This window comes from Gorilla gorilla, chromosome 1 (genome assembly GCF_029281585.2).
Source record: "Gorilla gorilla gorilla isolate KB3781 chromosome 1, NHGRI_mGorGor1-v2.1_pri, whole genome shotgun sequence".
Classification (NCBI taxonomy): Eukaryota; Metazoa; Chordata; class Mammalia; order Primates; family Hominidae; genus Gorilla; species Gorilla gorilla.
In genome coordinates, this window is record NC_073224.2 from 16,780,240 (window position 1) to 16,796,203 (window position 15,964).

The 15,964-nt window shown below is 66.8% G+C and overlaps 7 non-coding genes across 7 annotated transcripts; all 7 read right to left on the reverse strand.

The window, feature by feature from the left end:
* Positions 1-1,212: 1,212 nt before the first annotated feature.
* LOC129529702 (5S ribosomal RNA) lies at positions 1,213-1,331 on the reverse strand. The gene has a single exon (XR_008675255.1). It is a non-coding gene; the product is annotated as a 5S ribosomal RNA (ribosomal RNA).
* A 2,129-nt stretch (positions 1,332-3,460) lies between these two features.
* LOC129529700 (5S ribosomal RNA) lies at positions 3,461-3,579 on the reverse strand. Its single transcript, XR_008675253.1, has one exon. It is a non-coding gene; the product is annotated as a 5S ribosomal RNA (ribosomal RNA).
* Positions 3,580-5,708: 2,129 nt separating this feature from the next.
* LOC129529698 (5S ribosomal RNA) lies at positions 5,709-5,827 on the reverse strand. Its single transcript, XR_008675252.1, has one exon. It is a non-coding gene; the product is annotated as a 5S ribosomal RNA (ribosomal RNA).
* A 2,129-nt stretch (positions 5,828-7,956) lies between these two features.
* LOC129529692 (5S ribosomal RNA) lies at positions 7,957-8,075 on the reverse strand. The gene has a single exon (XR_008675248.1). It is a non-coding gene; the product is annotated as a 5S ribosomal RNA (ribosomal RNA).
* Positions 8,076-10,204: 2,129 nt separating this feature from the next.
* Positions 10,205-10,323, reverse strand: LOC129529687 (5S ribosomal RNA). The gene has a single exon (XR_008675238.1). It is a non-coding gene; the product is annotated as a 5S ribosomal RNA (ribosomal RNA).
* Positions 10,324-12,452: 2,129 nt separating this feature from the next.
* On the reverse strand, positions 12,453-12,571 carry LOC129529674 (5S ribosomal RNA). Its single transcript, XR_008675221.1, has one exon. It is a non-coding gene; the product is annotated as a 5S ribosomal RNA (ribosomal RNA).
* Positions 12,572-14,696: 2,125 nt separating this feature from the next.
* LOC129529662 (5S ribosomal RNA) lies at positions 14,697-14,815 on the reverse strand. The gene has a single exon (XR_008675215.1). It is a non-coding gene; the product is annotated as a 5S ribosomal RNA (ribosomal RNA).
* Between the last annotated feature and the right edge of the window lie 1,149 nt (positions 14,816-15,964).

Consider the following 15,964-nt stretch of genomic DNA (forward strand, 5'->3'; position numbering starts at 1 on the left):
AACCTAGAAGAGAGAGGCGGAGGGAGCTAGAGAGCGAGAGCGATAGAGACTGAGAGAGGAAGCGTCCGGCTCCGTTAGGCAGCGCCCTCTTGAGCAGGTCGGGATAGGGTGGAGGGGGCTTGGGCTGCGCCAGAACACGGGGGCCAGGCGGTCCGTGCGAGAGGACCGACGGAGCGCTGAGACGGGCTTTTTCTTGGATGAATTGCTTGCTTTGGAGGTGGGTTTCGTAGGCTCCTGCCTTTCTTGGCACCTCCCTGTGCTCTGGGTGCCTTGCGGCGGGCCCCGAGATTTGCAGAGCGCGCCCGCCCGTTTGGCGGGAGCCGTGGCACCGGGCGGGCCCGGAGGCCTGGGTCTCTGGCGTGTCCTCGGGACTGGAGTCGTGGACACGAAGTCGGGGGCATTGGGAATCCCGGGTGCACAGGGACTGTTTTCCTGGTGGCTGGCGAAGCAATGTCCTTCCCCCGGGTAAAGCAGCCCATGCGTTCTGGAGCCGAGGTCTTGGTTGGCGTCCGTGGCACCCGCTGCCCCTGCCCGCCCCTTGCCCCGGTTTGGAAGGGTGCGACGACGGCGCCCGATGGGTGAATTGAATGGCCTGGGCGTTCCGGGAGCGGGAAGGCACCGCGAACGGACGGGACCCCGCGGCTGCGACTTTGGGGTCCGGCCCCCTGCCCTCCCAGGCTGGAGCCGGGCGCCTGGCGGGGCGGCGGCGAGGCGGAAGCGGTGGGACGCTGCTGCCCGGCGTGCAGTAGGGGCGGACCCCCAGGAGGAGGACCCCGGCTGCGGCGGGGGTGTAGGTGGGCGGTAAAGGGGGAGCAGAGTCAGGGGAGGTTGGGAAGCATGGCGACTGTAGGGGGAAGGGAGGCAGCGGGGAAGCCAAAAAAGCCTGCAGCAGGCCGTGCGGGCGCGGTGGCTCCCGCCTGTAATCCCAGCACTCTGGGAGGCAGAGGCGGGTGGGTCACGAGGTCAGGAGCTCGAGACCATCCCGGCTAACAGGGTGAAACCCCGTCTCTAGGAAAAAGAGAAAAAATTAGCCGGGCGAGGTGGCGGGCGCCTGTAGGCCCAGCTACTCGGGAGGCTGAGGCCGGAGAATGGCGTGAACCCGGGAGGCGGAGCTTGCAGTGAGCCGAGATGGCGCCACTGCACTCCAGCCTGGGCGACAGAGCGAGACTCCGTCTGGAAGAAAAGGAAAGAAAAGCAGAAAGCCAAAGAAAAAGCCTACAGCACCCGGTATTCCCAGGCGGTCTCCCATCCAAGTACTAACCAGGCCCGACCCTGCTTAGCTTCCGAGATCAGACGAGATCGGGCGCGTTCAGGGTGGTATGGCCGTAGACGCCCGAGGAGGCGCCTGGCTGCCCCAAGAGCCCGGCCGGGCCGTGCCCGCCGGATTGCAGCCGTCACCGCCGGCCCGGGGCCGCGGGGCTCGGATCGGGGACCCCCGAGCCGCTGGCCCGCGGCCTTCCCCCGGCTCCCGTGCTCCCGAGGTTCCACCACATCGGGCCCGCTGGGAGCAGGGAGTGCTCCGAGGCGTCAGGGCCCAGGGCCCACCATCCTGGGACGCCCTCCGTTCCTCCGCCCTGTGGCGGACGCAGCGTTTTGGATCCCTCGCCGCACAGGGGCTCCTGCGAGGCCCCCTCTTGCCCCACCCACCCAGAGCCGTCAGTGCTGGCCAAAGGCCTACAGCCGGCCTAGCCGCGCGGTGCCTTTCTCTCACAACGCCCCCACCACGGTCGCTGGTCTCGACCAAGACCCGGCCGGGGGGCAAGAGGGCGTGGGGTGTAGCCGGTCGTGGGGTGGCCCCGTTTTGCGCCGGGCTGGCACTAGGGGCGGCGGCCTGATCTCGGGTGAGAGGGCCTGAGAGAAACCCAGACACACCCCACCACCAGCAGGAGCAAATCCACTCCCCCACACACAGACACACCCGGGCGCGCTCGCACGCGCGCTCGCGGACACACACACACACAGAAACACACACACACTGACACACACACACACAGAGACACACACACACAGACACACGCACACCCACACACACGCGCACGCACACACACACGCGGCTTGAAGGAGAGCAAGGACGAGATCGATGGAGAGATAGAAACCGAGTGAGGGAGAGAGACAGCGATCGACAGAGAGAGGGGAGGGCGAGAGGGAAGGAGACAGACAGGCTGAGAAAGAGAGAGGGACAGAGAAAGAGAGAGAGAGACAGAGAGACGGAGGGAAAACGGCAGAAGTAGCGCGAGGTCCACGGGGAAACCTAGAAGAGAGAGGCGGAGGGAGCTAGAGAGCGAGAGCGATAGAGACTGAGAGAGGAAGCGTCCGGCTCCGTTAGGCAGCGCCCTCTTGAGCAGGTCGGGATAGGGTGGAGGGGGCTTGGGCTGCGCCAGAACACGGGGGCCAGGCGGTCCGTGCGAGAGGACCGACGGAGCGCTGAGACGGGCTTTTTCTTGGATGAATTGCTTGCTTTGGAGGTGGGTTTCGTAGGCTCCTGCCTTTCTTGGCACCTCCCTGTGCTCTGGGTGCCTTGCGGCGGGCCCCGAGATTTGCAGAGCGCGCCCGCCCGTTTGGCGGGAGCCGTGGCACCGGGCGGGCCCGGAGGCCTGGGTCTCTGGCGTGTCCTCGGGACTGGAGTCGTGGACACGAAGTCGGGGGCATTGGGAATCCCGGGTGCACAGGGACTGTTTTCCTGGTGGCTGGCGAAGCAATGTCCTTCCCCCGGGTAAAGCAGCCCATGCGTTCTGGAGCCGAGGTCTTGGTTGGCGTCCGTGGCACCCGCTGCCCCTGCCCGCCCCTTGCCCCGGTTTGGAAGGGTGCGACGACGGCGCCCGATGGGTGAATTGAATGGCCTGGGCGTTCCGGGAGCGGGAAGGCACCGCGAACGGACGGGACCCCGCGGCTGCGACTTTGGGGTCCGGCCCCCTGCCCTCCCAGGCTGGAGCCGGGCGCCTGGCGGGGCGGCGGCGAGGCGGAAGCGGTGGGACGCTGCTGCCCGGCGTGCAGTAGGGGCGGACCCCCAGGAGGAGGACCCCGGCTGCGGCGGGGGTGTAGGTGGGCGGTAAAGGGGGAGCAGAGTCAGGGGAGGTTGGGAAGCATGGCGACTGTAGGGGGAAGGGAGGCAGCGGGGAAGCCAAAAAAGCCTGCAGCAGGCCGTGCGGGCGCGGTGGCTCCCGCCTGTAATCCCAGCACTCTGGGAGGCAGAGGCGGGTGGGTCACGAGGTCAGGAGCTCGAGACCATCCCGGCTAACAGGGTGAAACCCCGTCTCTAGGAAAAAGAGAAAAAATTAGCCGGGCGAGGTGGCGGGCGCCTGTAGGCCCAGCTACTCGGGAGGCTGAGGCCGGAGAATGGCGTGAACCCGGGAGGCGGAGCTTGCAGTGAGCCGAGATGGCGCCACTGCACTCCAGCCTGGGCGACAGAGCGAGACTCCGTCTGGAAGAAAAGGAAAGAAAAGCAGAAAGCCAAAGAAAAAGCCTACAGCACCCGGTATTCCCAGGCGGTCTCCCATCCAAGTACTAACCAGGCCCGACCCTGCTTAGCTTCCGAGATCAGACGAGATCGGGCGCGTTCAGGGTGGTATGGCCGTAGACGCCCGAGGAGGCGCCTGGCTGCCCCAAGAGCCCGGCCGGGCCGTGCCCGCCGGATTGCAGCCGTCACCGCCGGCCCGGGGCCGCGGGGCTCGGATCGGGGACCCCCGAGCCGCTGGCCCGCGGCCTTCCCCCGGCTCCCGTGCTCCCGAGGTTCCACCACATCGGGCCCGCTGGGAGCAGGGAGTGCTCCGAGGCGTCAGGGCCCAGGGCCCACCATCCTGGGACGCCCTCCGTTCCTCCGCCCTGTGGCGGACGCAGCGTTTTGGATCCCTCGCCGCACAGGGGCTCCTGCGAGGCCCCCTCTTGCCCCACCCACCCAGAGCCGTCAGTGCTGGCCAAAGGCCTACAGCCGGCCTAGCCGCGCGGTGCCTTTCTCTCACAACGCCCCCACCACGGTCGCTGGTCTCGACCAAGACCCGGCCGGGGGGCAAGAGGGCGTGGGGTGTAGCCGGTCGTGGGGTGGCCCCGTTTTGCGCCGGGCTGGCACTAGGGGCGGCGGCCTGATCTCGGGTGAGAGGGCCTGAGAGAAACCCAGACACACCCCACCACCAGCAGGAGCAAATCCACTCCCCCACACACAGACACACCCGGGCGCGCTCGCACGCGCGCTCGCGGACACACACACACACAGAAACACACACACACTGACACACACACACACAGAGACACACACACACAGACACACGCACACCCACACACACGCGCACGCACACACACACGCGGCTTGAAGGAGAGCAAGGACGAGATCGATGGAGAGATAGAAACCGAGTGAGGGAGAGAGACAGCGATCGACAGAGAGAGGGGAGGGCGAGAGGGAAGGAGACAGACAGGCTGAGAAAGAGAGAGGGACAGAGAAAGAGAGAGAGAGACAGAGAGACGGAGGGAAAACGGCAGAAGTAGCGCGAGGTCCACGGGGAAACCTAGAAGAGAGAGGCGGAGGGAGCTAGAGAGCGAGAGCGATAGAGACTGAGAGAGGAAGCGTCCGGCTCCGTTAGGCAGCGCCCTCTTGAGCAGGTCGGGATAGGGTGGAGGGGGCTTGGGCTGCGCCAGAACACGGGGGCCAGGCGGTCCGTGCGAGAGGACCGACGGAGCGCTGAGACGGGCTTTTTCTTGGATGAATTGCTTGCTTTGGAGGTGGGTTTCGTAGGCTCCTGCCTTTCTTGGCACCTCCCTGTGCTCTGGGTGCCTTGCGGCGGGCCCCGAGATTTGCAGAGCGCGCCCGCCCGTTTGGCGGGAGCCGTGGCACCGGGCGGGCCCGGAGGCCTGGGTCTCTGGCGTGTCCTCGGGACTGGAGTCGTGGACACGAAGTCGGGGGCATTGGGAATCCCGGGTGCACAGGGACTGTTTTCCTGGTGGCTGGCGAAGCAATGTCCTTCCCCCGGGTAAAGCAGCCCATGCGTTCTGGAGCCGAGGTCTTGGTTGGCGTCCGTGGCACCCGCTGCCCCTGCCCGCCCCTTGCCCCGGTTTGGAAGGGTGCGACGACGGCGCCCGATGGGTGAATTGAATGGCCTGGGCGTTCCGGGAGCGGGAAGGCACCGCGAACGGACGGGACCCCGCGGCTGCGACTTTGGGGTCCGGCCCCCTGCCCTCCCAGGCTGGAGCCGGGCGCCTGGCGGGGCGGCGGCGAGGCGGAAGCGGTGGGACGCTGCTGCCCGGCGTGCAGTAGGGGCGGACCCCCAGGAGGAGGACCCCGGCTGCGGCGGGGGTGTAGGTGGGCGGTAAAGGGGGAGCAGAGTCAGGGGAGGTTGGGAAGCATGGCGACTGTAGGGGGAAGGGAGGCAGCGGGGAAGCCAAAAAAGCCTGCAGCAGGCCGTGCGGGCGCGGTGGCTCCCGCCTGTAATCCCAGCACTCTGGGAGGCAGAGGCGGGTGGGTCACGAGGTCAGGAGCTCGAGACCATCCCGGCTAACAGGGTGAAACCCCGTCTCTAGGAAAAAGAGAAAAAATTAGCCGGGCGAGGTGGCGGGCGCCTGTAGGCCCAGCTACTCGGGAGGCTGAGGCCGGAGAATGGCGTGAACCCGGGAGGCGGAGCTTGCAGTGAGCCGAGATGGCGCCACTGCACTCCAGCCTGGGCGACAGAGCGAGACTCCGTCTGGAAGAAAAGGAAAGAAAAGCAGAAAGCCAAAGAAAAAGCCTACAGCACCCGGTATTCCCAGGCGGTCTCCCATCCAAGTACTAACCAGGCCCGACCCTGCTTAGCTTCCGAGATCAGACGAGATCGGGCGCGTTCAGGGTGGTATGGCCGTAGACGCCCAAGGAGGCGCCTGGCTGCCCCAAGAGCCCGGCCGGGCCGTGCCCGCCGGATTGCAGCCGTCACCGCCGGCCCGGGGCCGCGGGGCTCGGATCGGGGACCCCCGAGCCGCTGGCCCGCGGCCTTCCCCCGGCTCCCGTGCTCCCGAGGTTCCACCACATCGGGCCCGCTGGGAGCAGGGAGTGCTCCGAGGCGTCAGGGCCCAGGGCCCACCATCCTGGGACGCCCTCCGTTCCTCCGCCCTGTGGCGGACGCAGCGTTTTGGATCCCTCGCCGCACAGGGGCTCCTGCGAGGCCCCCTCTTGCCCCACCCACCCAGAGCCGTCAGTGCTGGCCAAAGGCCTACAGCCGGCCTAGCCGCGCGGTGCCTTTCTCTCACAACGCCCCCACCACGGTCGCTGGTCTCGACCAAGACCCGGCCGGGGGGCAAGAGGGCGTGGGGTGTAGCCGGTCGTGGGGTGGCCCCGTTTTGCGCCGGGCTGGCACTAGGGGCGGCGGCCTGATCTCGGGTGAGAGGGCCTGAGAGAAACCCAGACACACCCCACCACCAGCAGGAGCAAATCCACTCCCCCACACACAGACACACCCGGGCGCGCTCGCACGCGCGCTCGCGGACACACACACACACAGAAACACACACACACTGACACACACACACACAGAGACACACACACACAGACACACGCACACCCACACACACGCGCACGCACACACACACGCGGCTTGAAGGAGAGCAAGGACGAGATCGATGGAGAGATAGAAACCGAGTGAGGGAGAGAGACAGCGATCGACAGAGAGAGGGGAGGGCGAGAGGGAAGGAGACAGACAGGCTGAGAAAGAGAGAGGGACAGAGAAAGAGAGAGAGAGACAGAGAGACGGAGGGAAAACGGCAGAAGTAGCGCGAGGTCCACGGGGAAACCTAGAAGAGAGAGGCGGAGGGAGCTAGAGAGCGAGAGCGATAGAGACTGAGAGAGGAAGCGTCCGGCTCCGTTAGGCAGCGCCCTCTTGAGCAGGTCGGGATAGGGTGGAGGGGGCTTGGGCTGCGCCAGAACACGGGGGCCAGGCGGTCCGTGCGAGAGGACCGACGGAGCGCTGAGACGGGCTTTTTCTTGGATGAATTGCTTGCTTTGGAGGTGGGTTTCGTAGGCTCCTGCCTTTCTTGGCACCTCCCTGTGCTCTGGGTGCCTTGCGGCGGGCCCCGAGATTTGCAGAGCGCGCCCGCCCGTTTGGCGGGAGCCGTGGCACCGGGCGGGCCCGGAGGCCTGGGTCTCTGGCGTGTCCTCGGGACTGGAGTCGTGGACACGAAGTCGGGGGCATTGGGAATCCCGGGTGCACAGGGACTGTTTTCCTGGTGGCTGGCGAAGCAATGTCCTTCCCCCGGGTAAAGCAGCCCATGCGTTCTGGAGCCGAGGTCTTGGTTGGCGTCCGTGGCACCCGCTGCCCCTGCCCGCCCCTTGCCCCGGTTTGGAAGGGTGCGACGACGGCGCCCGATGGGTGAATTGAATGGCCTGGGCGTTCCGGGAGCGGGAAGGCACCGCGAACGGACGGGACCCCGCGGCTGCGACTTTGGGGTCCGGCCCCCTGCCCTCCCAGGCTGGAGCCGGGCGCCTGGCGGGGCGGCGGCGAGGCGGAAGCGGTGGGACGCTGCTGCCCGGCGTGCAGTAGGGGCGGACCCCCAGGAGGAGGACCCCGGCTGCGGCGGGGGTGTAGGTGGGCGGTAAAGGGGGAGCAGAGTCAGGGGAGGTTGGGAAGCATGGCGACTGTAGGGGGAAGGGAGGCAGCGGGGAAGCCAAAAAAGCCTGCAGCAGGCCGTGCGGGCGCGGTGGCTCCCGCCTGTAATCCCAGCACTCTGGGAGGCAGAGGCGGGTGGGTCACGAGGTCAGGAGCTCGAGACCATCCCGGCTAACAGGGTGAAACCCCGTCTCTAGGAAAAAGAGAAAAAATTAGCCGGGCGAGGTGGCGGGCGCCTGTAGGCCCAGCTACTCGGGAGGCTGAGGCCGGAGAATGGCGTGAACCCGGGAGGCGGAGCTTGCAGTGAGCCGAGATGGCGCCACTGCACTCCAGCCTGGGCGACAGAGCGAGACTCCGTCTGGAAGAAAAGGAAAGAAAAGCAGAAAGCCAAAGAAAAAGCCTACAGCACCCGGTATTCCCAGGCGGTCTCCCATCCAAGTACTAACCAGGCCCGACCCTGCTTAGCTTCCGAGATCAGACGAGATCGGGCGCGTTCAGGGTGGTATGGCCGTAGACGCCCGAGGAGGCGCCTGGCTGCCCCAAGAGCCCGGCCGGGCCGTGCCCGCCGGATTGCAGCCGTCACCGCCGGCCCGGGGCCGCGGGGCTCGGATCGGGGACCCCCGAGCCGCTGGCCCGCGGCCTTCCCCCGGCTCCCGTGCTCCCGAGGTTCCACCACATCGGGCCCGCTGGGAGCAGGGAGTGCTCCGAGGCGTCAGGGCCCAGGGCCCACCATCCTGGGACGCCCTCCGTTCCTCCGCCCTGTGGCGGACGCAGCGTTTTGGATCCCTCGCCGCACAGGGGCTCCTGCGAGGCCCCCTCTTGCCCCACCCACCCAGAGCCGTCAGTGCTGGCCAAAGGCCTACAGCCGGCCTAGCCGCGCGGTGCCTTTCTCTCACAACGCCCCCACCACGGTCGCTGGTCTCGACCAAGACCCGGCCGGGGGGCAAGAGGGCGTGGGGTGTAGCCGGTCGTGGGGTGGCCCCGTTTTGCGCCGGGCTGGCACTAGGGGCGGCGGCCTGATCTCGGGTGAGAGGGCCTGAGAGAAACCCAGACACACCCCACCACCAGCAGGAGCAAATCCACTCCCCCACACACAGACACACCCGGGCGCGCTCGCACGCGCGCTCGCGGACACACACACACACAGAAACACACACACACTGACACACACACACACAGAGACACACACACACAGACACACGCACACCCACACACACGCGCACGCACACACACACGCGGCTTGAAGGAGAGCAAGGACGAGATCGATGGAGAGATAGAAACCGAGTGAGGGAGAGAGACAGCGATCGACAGAGAGAGGGGAGGGCGAGAGGGAAGGAGACAGACAGGCTGAGAAAGAGAGAGGGACAGAGAAAGAGAGAGAGAGACAGAGAGACGGAGGGAAAACGGCAGAAGTAGCGCGAGGTCCACGGGGAAACCTAGAAGAGAGAGGCGGAGGGAGCTAGAGAGCGAGAGCGATAGAGACTGAGAGAGGAAGCGTCCGGCTCCGTTAGGCAGCGCCCTCTTGAGCAGGTCGGGATAGGGTGGAGGGGGCTTGGGCTGCGCCAGAACACGGGGGCCAGGCGGTCCGTGCGAGAGGACCGACGGAGCGCTGAGACGGGCTTTTTCTTGGATGAATTGCTTGCTTTGGAGGTGGGTTTCGTAGGCTCCTGCCTTTCTTGGCACCTCCCTGTGCTCTGGGTGCCTTGCGGCGGGCCCCGAGATTTGCAGAGCGCGCCCGCCCGTTTGGCGGGAGCCGTGGCACCGGGCGGGCCCGGAGGCCTGGGTCTCTGGCGTGTCCTCGGGACTGGAGTCGTGGACACGAAGTCGGGGGCATTGGGAATCCCGGGTGCACAGGGACTGTTTTCCTGGTGGCTGGCGAAGCAATGTCCTTCCCCCGGGTAAAGCAGCCCATGCGTTCTGGAGCCGAGGTCTTGGTTGGCGTCCGTGGCACCCGCTGCCCCTGCCCGCCCCTTGCCCCGGTTTGGAAGGGTGCGACGACGGCGCCCGATGGGTGAATTGAATGGCCTGGGCGTTCCGGGAGCGGGAAGGCACCGCGAACGGACGGGACCCTGCGGCTGCGACTTTGGGGTCCGGCCCCCTGCCCTCCCAGGCTGGAGCCGGGCGCCTGGCGGGGCGGCGGCGAGGCGGAAGCGGTGGGACGCTGCTGCCCGGCGTGCAGTAGGGGCGGACCCCCAGGAGGAGGACCCCGGCTGCGGCGGGGGTGTAGGTGGGCGGTAAAGGGGGAGCAGAGTCAGGGGAGGTTGGGAAGCATGGCGACTGTAGGGGGAAGGGAGGCAGCGGGGAAGCCAAAAAAGCCTGCAGCAGGCCGTGCGGGCGCGGTGGCTCCCGCCTGTAATCCCAGCACTCTGGGAGGCAGAGGCGGGTGGGTCACGAGGTCAGGAGCTCGAGACCATCCCGGCTAACAGGGTGAAACCCCGTCTCTAGGAAAAAGAGAAAAAATTAGCCGGGCGAGGTGGCGGGCGCCTGTAGGCCCAGCTACTCGGGAGGCTGAGGCCGGAGAATGGCGTGAACCCGGGAGGCGGAGCTTGCAGTGAGCCGAGATGGCGCCACTGCACTCCAGCCTGGGCGACAGAGCGAGACTCCGTCTGGAAGAAAAGGAAAGAAAAGCAGAAAGCCAAAGAAAAAGCCTACAGCACCCGGTATTCCCAGGCGGTCTCCCATCCAAGTACTAACCAGGCCCGACCCTGCTTAGCTTCCGAGATCAGACGAGATCGGGCGCGTTCAGGGTGGTATGGCCGTAGACGCCCGAGGAGGCGCCTGGCTGCCCCAAGAGCCCGGCCGGGCCGTGCCCGCCGGATTGCAGCCGTCACCGCCGGCCCGGGGCCGCGGGGCTCGGATCGGGGACCCCCGAGCCGCTGGCCCGCGGCCTTCCCCCGGCTCCCGTGCTCCCGAGGTTCCACCACATCGGGCCCGCTGGGAGCAGGGAGTGCTCCGAGGCGTCAGGGCCCAGGGCCCACCATCCTGGGACGCCCTCCGTTCCTCCGCCCTGTGGCGGACGCAGCGTTTTGGATCCCTCGCCGCACAGGGGCTCCTGCGAGGCCCCCTCTTGCCCCACCCACCCAGAGCCGTCAGTGCTGGCCAAAGGCCTACAGCCGGCCTAGCCGCGCGGTGCCTTTCTCTCACAACGCCCCCACCACGGTCGCTGGTCTCGACCAAGACCCGGCCGGGGGGCAAGAGGGCGTGGGGTGTAGCCGGTCGTGGGGTGGCCCCGTTTTGCGCCGGGCTGGCACTAGGGGCGGCGGCCTGATCTCGGGTGAGAGGGCCTGAGAGAAACCCAGACACACCCCACCACCAGCAGGAGCAAATCCACTCCCCCACACACAGACACACCCGGGCGCGCTCGCACGCGCGCTCGCGGACACACACACACACAGAAACACACACACACTGACACACACACACACAGAGACACACACACACAGACACACGCACACCCACACACACGCGCACGCACACACACACGCGGCTTGAAGGAGAGCAAGGACGAGATCGATGGAGAGATAGAAACCGAGTGAGGGAGAGAGACAGCGATCGACAGAGAGAGGGGAGGGCGAGAGGGAAGGAGACAGACAGGCTGAGAAAGAGAGAGGGACAGAGAAAGAGAGAGAGAGACAGAGAGACGGAGGGAAAACGGCAGAAGTAGCGCGAGGTCCACGGGGAAACCTAGAAGAGAGAGGCGGAGGGAGCTAGAGAGCGAGAGCGATAGAGACTGAGAGAGGAAGCGTCCGGCTCCGTTAGGCAGCGCCCTCTTGAGCAGGTCGGGATAGGGTGGAGGGGGCTTGGGCTGCGCCAGAACACGGGGGCCAGGCGGTCCGTGCGAGAGGACCGACGGAGCGCTGAGACGGGCTTTTTCTTGGATGAATTGCTTGCTTTGGAGGTGGGTTTCGTAGGCTCCTGCCTTTCTTGGCACCTCCCTGTGCTCTGGGTGCCTTGCGGCGGGCCCCGAGATTTGCAGAGCGCGCCCGCCCGTTTGGCGGGAGCCGTGGCACCGGGCGGGCCCGGAGGCCTGGGTCTCTGGCGTGTCCTCGGGACTGGAGTCGTGGACACGAAGTCGGGGGCATTGGGAATCCCGGGTGCACAGGGACTGTTTTCCTGGTGGCTGGCGAAGCAATGTCCTTCCCCCGGGTAAAGCAGCCCATGCGTTCTGGAGCCGAGGTCTTGGTTGGCGTCCGTGGCACCCGCTGCCCCTGCCCGCCCCTTGCCCCGGTTTGGAAGGGTGCGACGACGGCGCCCGATGGGTGAATTGAATGGCCTGGGCGTTCCGGGAGCGGGAAGGCACCGCGAACGGACGGGACCCCGCGGCTGCGACTTTGGGGTCCGGCCCCCTGCCCTCCCAGGCTGGAGCCGGGCGCCTGGCGGGGCGGCGGCGAGGCGGAAGCGGTGGGACGCTGCTGCCCGGCGTGCAGTAGGGGCGGACCCCCAGGAGGAGGACCCCGGCTGCGGCGGGGGTGTAGGTGGGCGGTAAAGGGGGAGCAGAGTCAGGGGAGGTTGGGAAGCATGGCGACTGTAGGGGGAAGGGAGGCAGCGGGGAAGCCAAAAAAGCCTGCAGCAGGCCGTGCGGGCGCGGTGGCTCCCGCCTGTAATCCCAGCACTCTGGGAGGCAGAGGCGGGTGGGTCACGAGGTCAGGAGCTCGAGACCATCCCGGCTAACAGGGTGAAACCCCGTCTCTAGGAAAAAGAGAAAAAATTAGCCGGGCGAGGTGGCGGGCGCCTGTAGGCCCAGCTACTCGGGAGGCTGAGGCCGGAGAATGGCGTGAACCCGGGAGGCGGAGCTTGCAGTGAGCCGAGATGGCGCCACTGCACTCCAGCCTGGGCGACAGAGCGAGACTCCGTCTGGAAGAAAAGGAAAGAAAAGCAGAAAGCCAAAGAAAAAGCCTACAGCACCCGGTATTCCCAGGCGGTCTCCCATCCAAGTACTAACCAGGCCCGACCCTGCTTAGCTTCCGAGATCAGACGAGATCGGGCGCGTTCAGGGTGGTATGGCCGTAGACGCCCGAGGAGGCGCCTGGCTGCCCCAAGAGCCCGGCCGGGCCGTGCCCGCCGGATTGCAGCCGTCACCGCCGGCCCGGGGCCGCGGGGCTCGGATCGGGGACCCCCGAGCCGCTGGCCCGCGGCCTTCCCCCGGCTCCCGTGCTCCCGAGGTTCCACCACATCGGGCCCGCTGGGAGCAGGGAGTGCTCCGAGGCGTCAGGGCCCAGGGCCCACCATCCTGGGACGCCCTCCGTTCCTCCGCCCTGTGGCGGACGCAGCGTTTTGGATCCCTCGCCGCACAGGGGCTCCTGCGAGGCCCCCTCTTGCCCCACCCACCCAGAGCCGTCAGTGCTGGCCAAAGGCCTACAGCCGGCCTAGCCGCGCGGTGCCTTTCTCTCACAACGCCCCCACCACGGTCGCTGGTCTCGACCAAGACCCGGCCGGGGGGCAAGAGGGCGTGGGGTGTAGCCGGTCGTGGGGTGGCCCCGTTTTGCGCCGGGCTGGCACTAGGGGCGGCGGCCTGATCTCGGGTGAGAGGGCCTGAGAGAAACCCAGACACACCCCACCACCAGCAGGAGCAAATCCACTCCCCCACACACAGACACACCCGGGCGCGCTCGCACGCGCGCTCGCGGACACACACACACACAGAAACACACACACACTGACACACACACACACAGAGACACACACAGACACACGCACACCCACACACACGCGCACGCACACACACACGCGGCTTGAAGGAGAGCAAGGACGAGATCGATGGAGAGATAGAAACCGAGTGAGGGAGAGAGACAGCGATCGACAGAGAGAGGGGAGGGCGAGAGGGAAGGAGACAGACAGGCTGAGAAAGAGAGAGGGACAGAGAAAGAGAGAGAGAGACAGAGAGACGGAGGGAAAACGGCAGAAGTAGCGCGAGGTCCACGGGGAAACCTAGAAGAGAGAGGCGGAGGGAGCTAGAGAGCGAGAGCGATAGAGACTGAGAGAGGAAGCGTCCGGCTCCGTTAGGCAGCGCCCTCTTGAGCAGGTCGGGATAGGGTGGAGGGGGCTTGGGCTGCGCCAGAACACGGGGGCCAGGCGGTCCGTGCGAGAGGACCGACGGAGCGCTGAGACGGGCTTTTTCTTGGATGAATTGCTTGCTTTGGAGGTGGGTTTCGTAGGCTCCTGCCTTTCTTGGCACCTCCCTGTGCTCTGGGTGCCTTGCGGCGGGCCCCGAGATTTGCAGAGCGCGCCCGCCCGTTTGGCGGGAGCCGTGGCACCGGGCGGGCCCGGAGGCCTGGGTCTCTGGCGTGTCCTCGGGACTGGAGTCGTGGACACGAAGTCGGGGGCATTGGGAATCCCGGGTGCACAGGGACTGTTTTCCTGGTGGCTGGCGAAGCAATGTCCTTCCCCCGGGTAAAGCAGCCCATGCGTTCTGGAGCCGAGGTCTTGGTTGGCGTCCGTGGCACCCGCTGCCCCTGCCCGCCCCTTGCCCCGGTTTGGAAGGGTGCGACGACGGCGCCCGATGGGTGAATTGAATGGCCTGGGCGTTCCGGGAGCGGGAAGGCACCGCGAACGGACGGGACCCCGCGGCTGCGACTTTGGGGTCCGGCCCCCTGCCCTCCCAGGCTGGAGCCGGGCGCCTGGCGGGGCGGCGGCGAGGCGGAAGCGGTGGGACGCTGCTGCCCGGCGTGCAGTAGGGGCGGACCCCCAGGAGGAGGACCCCGGCTGCGGCGGGGGTGTAGGTGGGCGGTAAAGGGGGAGCAGAGTCAGGGGAGGTTGGGAAGCATGGCGACTGTAGGGGGAAGGGAGGCAGCGGGGAAGCCAAAAAAGCCTGCAGCAGGCCGTGCGGGCGCGGTGGCTCCCGCCTGTAATCCCAGCACTCTGGGAGGCAGAGGCGGGTGGGTCACGAGGTCAGGAGCTCGAGACCATCCCGGCTAACAGGGTGAAACCCCGTCTCTAGGAAAAAGAGAAAAAATTAGCCGGGCGAGGTGGCGGGCGCCTGTAGGCCCAGCTACTCGGGAGGCTGAGGCCGGAGAATGGCGTGAACCCGGGAGGCGGAGCTTGCAGTGAGCCGAGATGGCGCCACTGCACTCCAGCCTGGGCGACAGAGCGAGACTCCGTCTGGAAGAAAAGGAAAGAAAAGCAGAAAGCCAAAGAAAAAGCCTACAGCACCCGGTATTCCCAGGCGGTCTCCCATCCAAGTACTAACCAGGCCCGACCCTGCTTAGCTTCCGAGATCAGACGAGATCGGGCGCGTTCAGGGTGGTATGGCCGTAGACGCCCGAGGAGGCGCCTGGCTGCCCCAAGAGCCCGGCCGGGCCGTGCCCGCCGGATTGCAGCCGTCACCGCCGGCCCGGGGCCGCGGGGCTCGGATCGGGGACCCCCGAGCCGCTGGCCCGCGGCCTTCCCCCGGCTCCCGTGCTCCCGAGGTTCCACCACATCGGGCCCGCTGGGAGCAGGGAGTGCTCCGAGGCGTCAGGGCCCAGGGCCCACCATCCTGGGACGCCCTCCGTTCCTCCGCCCTGTGGCGGACGCAGCGTTTTGGATCCCTCGCCGCACAGGGGCTCCTGCGAGGCCCCCTCTTGCCCCACCCACCCAGAGCCGTCAGTGCTGGCCAAAGGCCTACAGCCGGCCTAGCCGCGCGGTGCCTTTCTCTCACAACGCCCCCACCACGGTCGCTGGTCTCGACCAAGACCCGGCCGGGGGGCAAGAGGGCGTGGGGTGTAGCCGGTCGTGGGGTGGCCCCGTTTTGCGCCGGGCTGGCACTAGGGGCGGCGGCCTGATCTCGGGTGAGAGGGCCTGAGAGAAACCCAGACACACCCCACCACCAGCAGGAGCAAATCCACTCCCCCACACACAGACACACCCGGGCGCGCTCGCACGCGCGCTCGCGGACACACACACACACAGAAACACACACACACTGACACACACACACACAGAGACACACACACACAGACACACGCACACCCACACACACGCGCACGCACACACACACGCGGCTTGAAGGAGAGCAAGGACGAGATCGATGGAGAGATAGAAACCGAGTGAGGGAGAGAGACAGCGATCGACAGAGAGAGGGGAGGGCGAGAGGGAAGGAGACAGACAGGCTGAGAAAGAGAGAGGGACAGAGAAAGAGAGAGAGAGACAGAGAGACGGAGGGAAAACGGCAGAAGTAGCGCGAGGTCCACGGGGAAACCTAGAAGAGAGAGGCGGAGGGAGCTAGAGAGCGAGAGCGATAGAGACTGAGAGAGGAAGCGTCCGGCTCCATTAGGCAGCGCCCTCTTGAGCAGGTCGGGATAGGGTGGAGGGGGCTTGGGCTGCGCCAGAACACGGGGGCCAGGCGGTCCGTGCGAGAGGACCGACGGAGCGCTGAGACGGGCTTTTTCTTGGATGAATTGCTTGCTTTGGAGGTGGGTTTCGTAGGC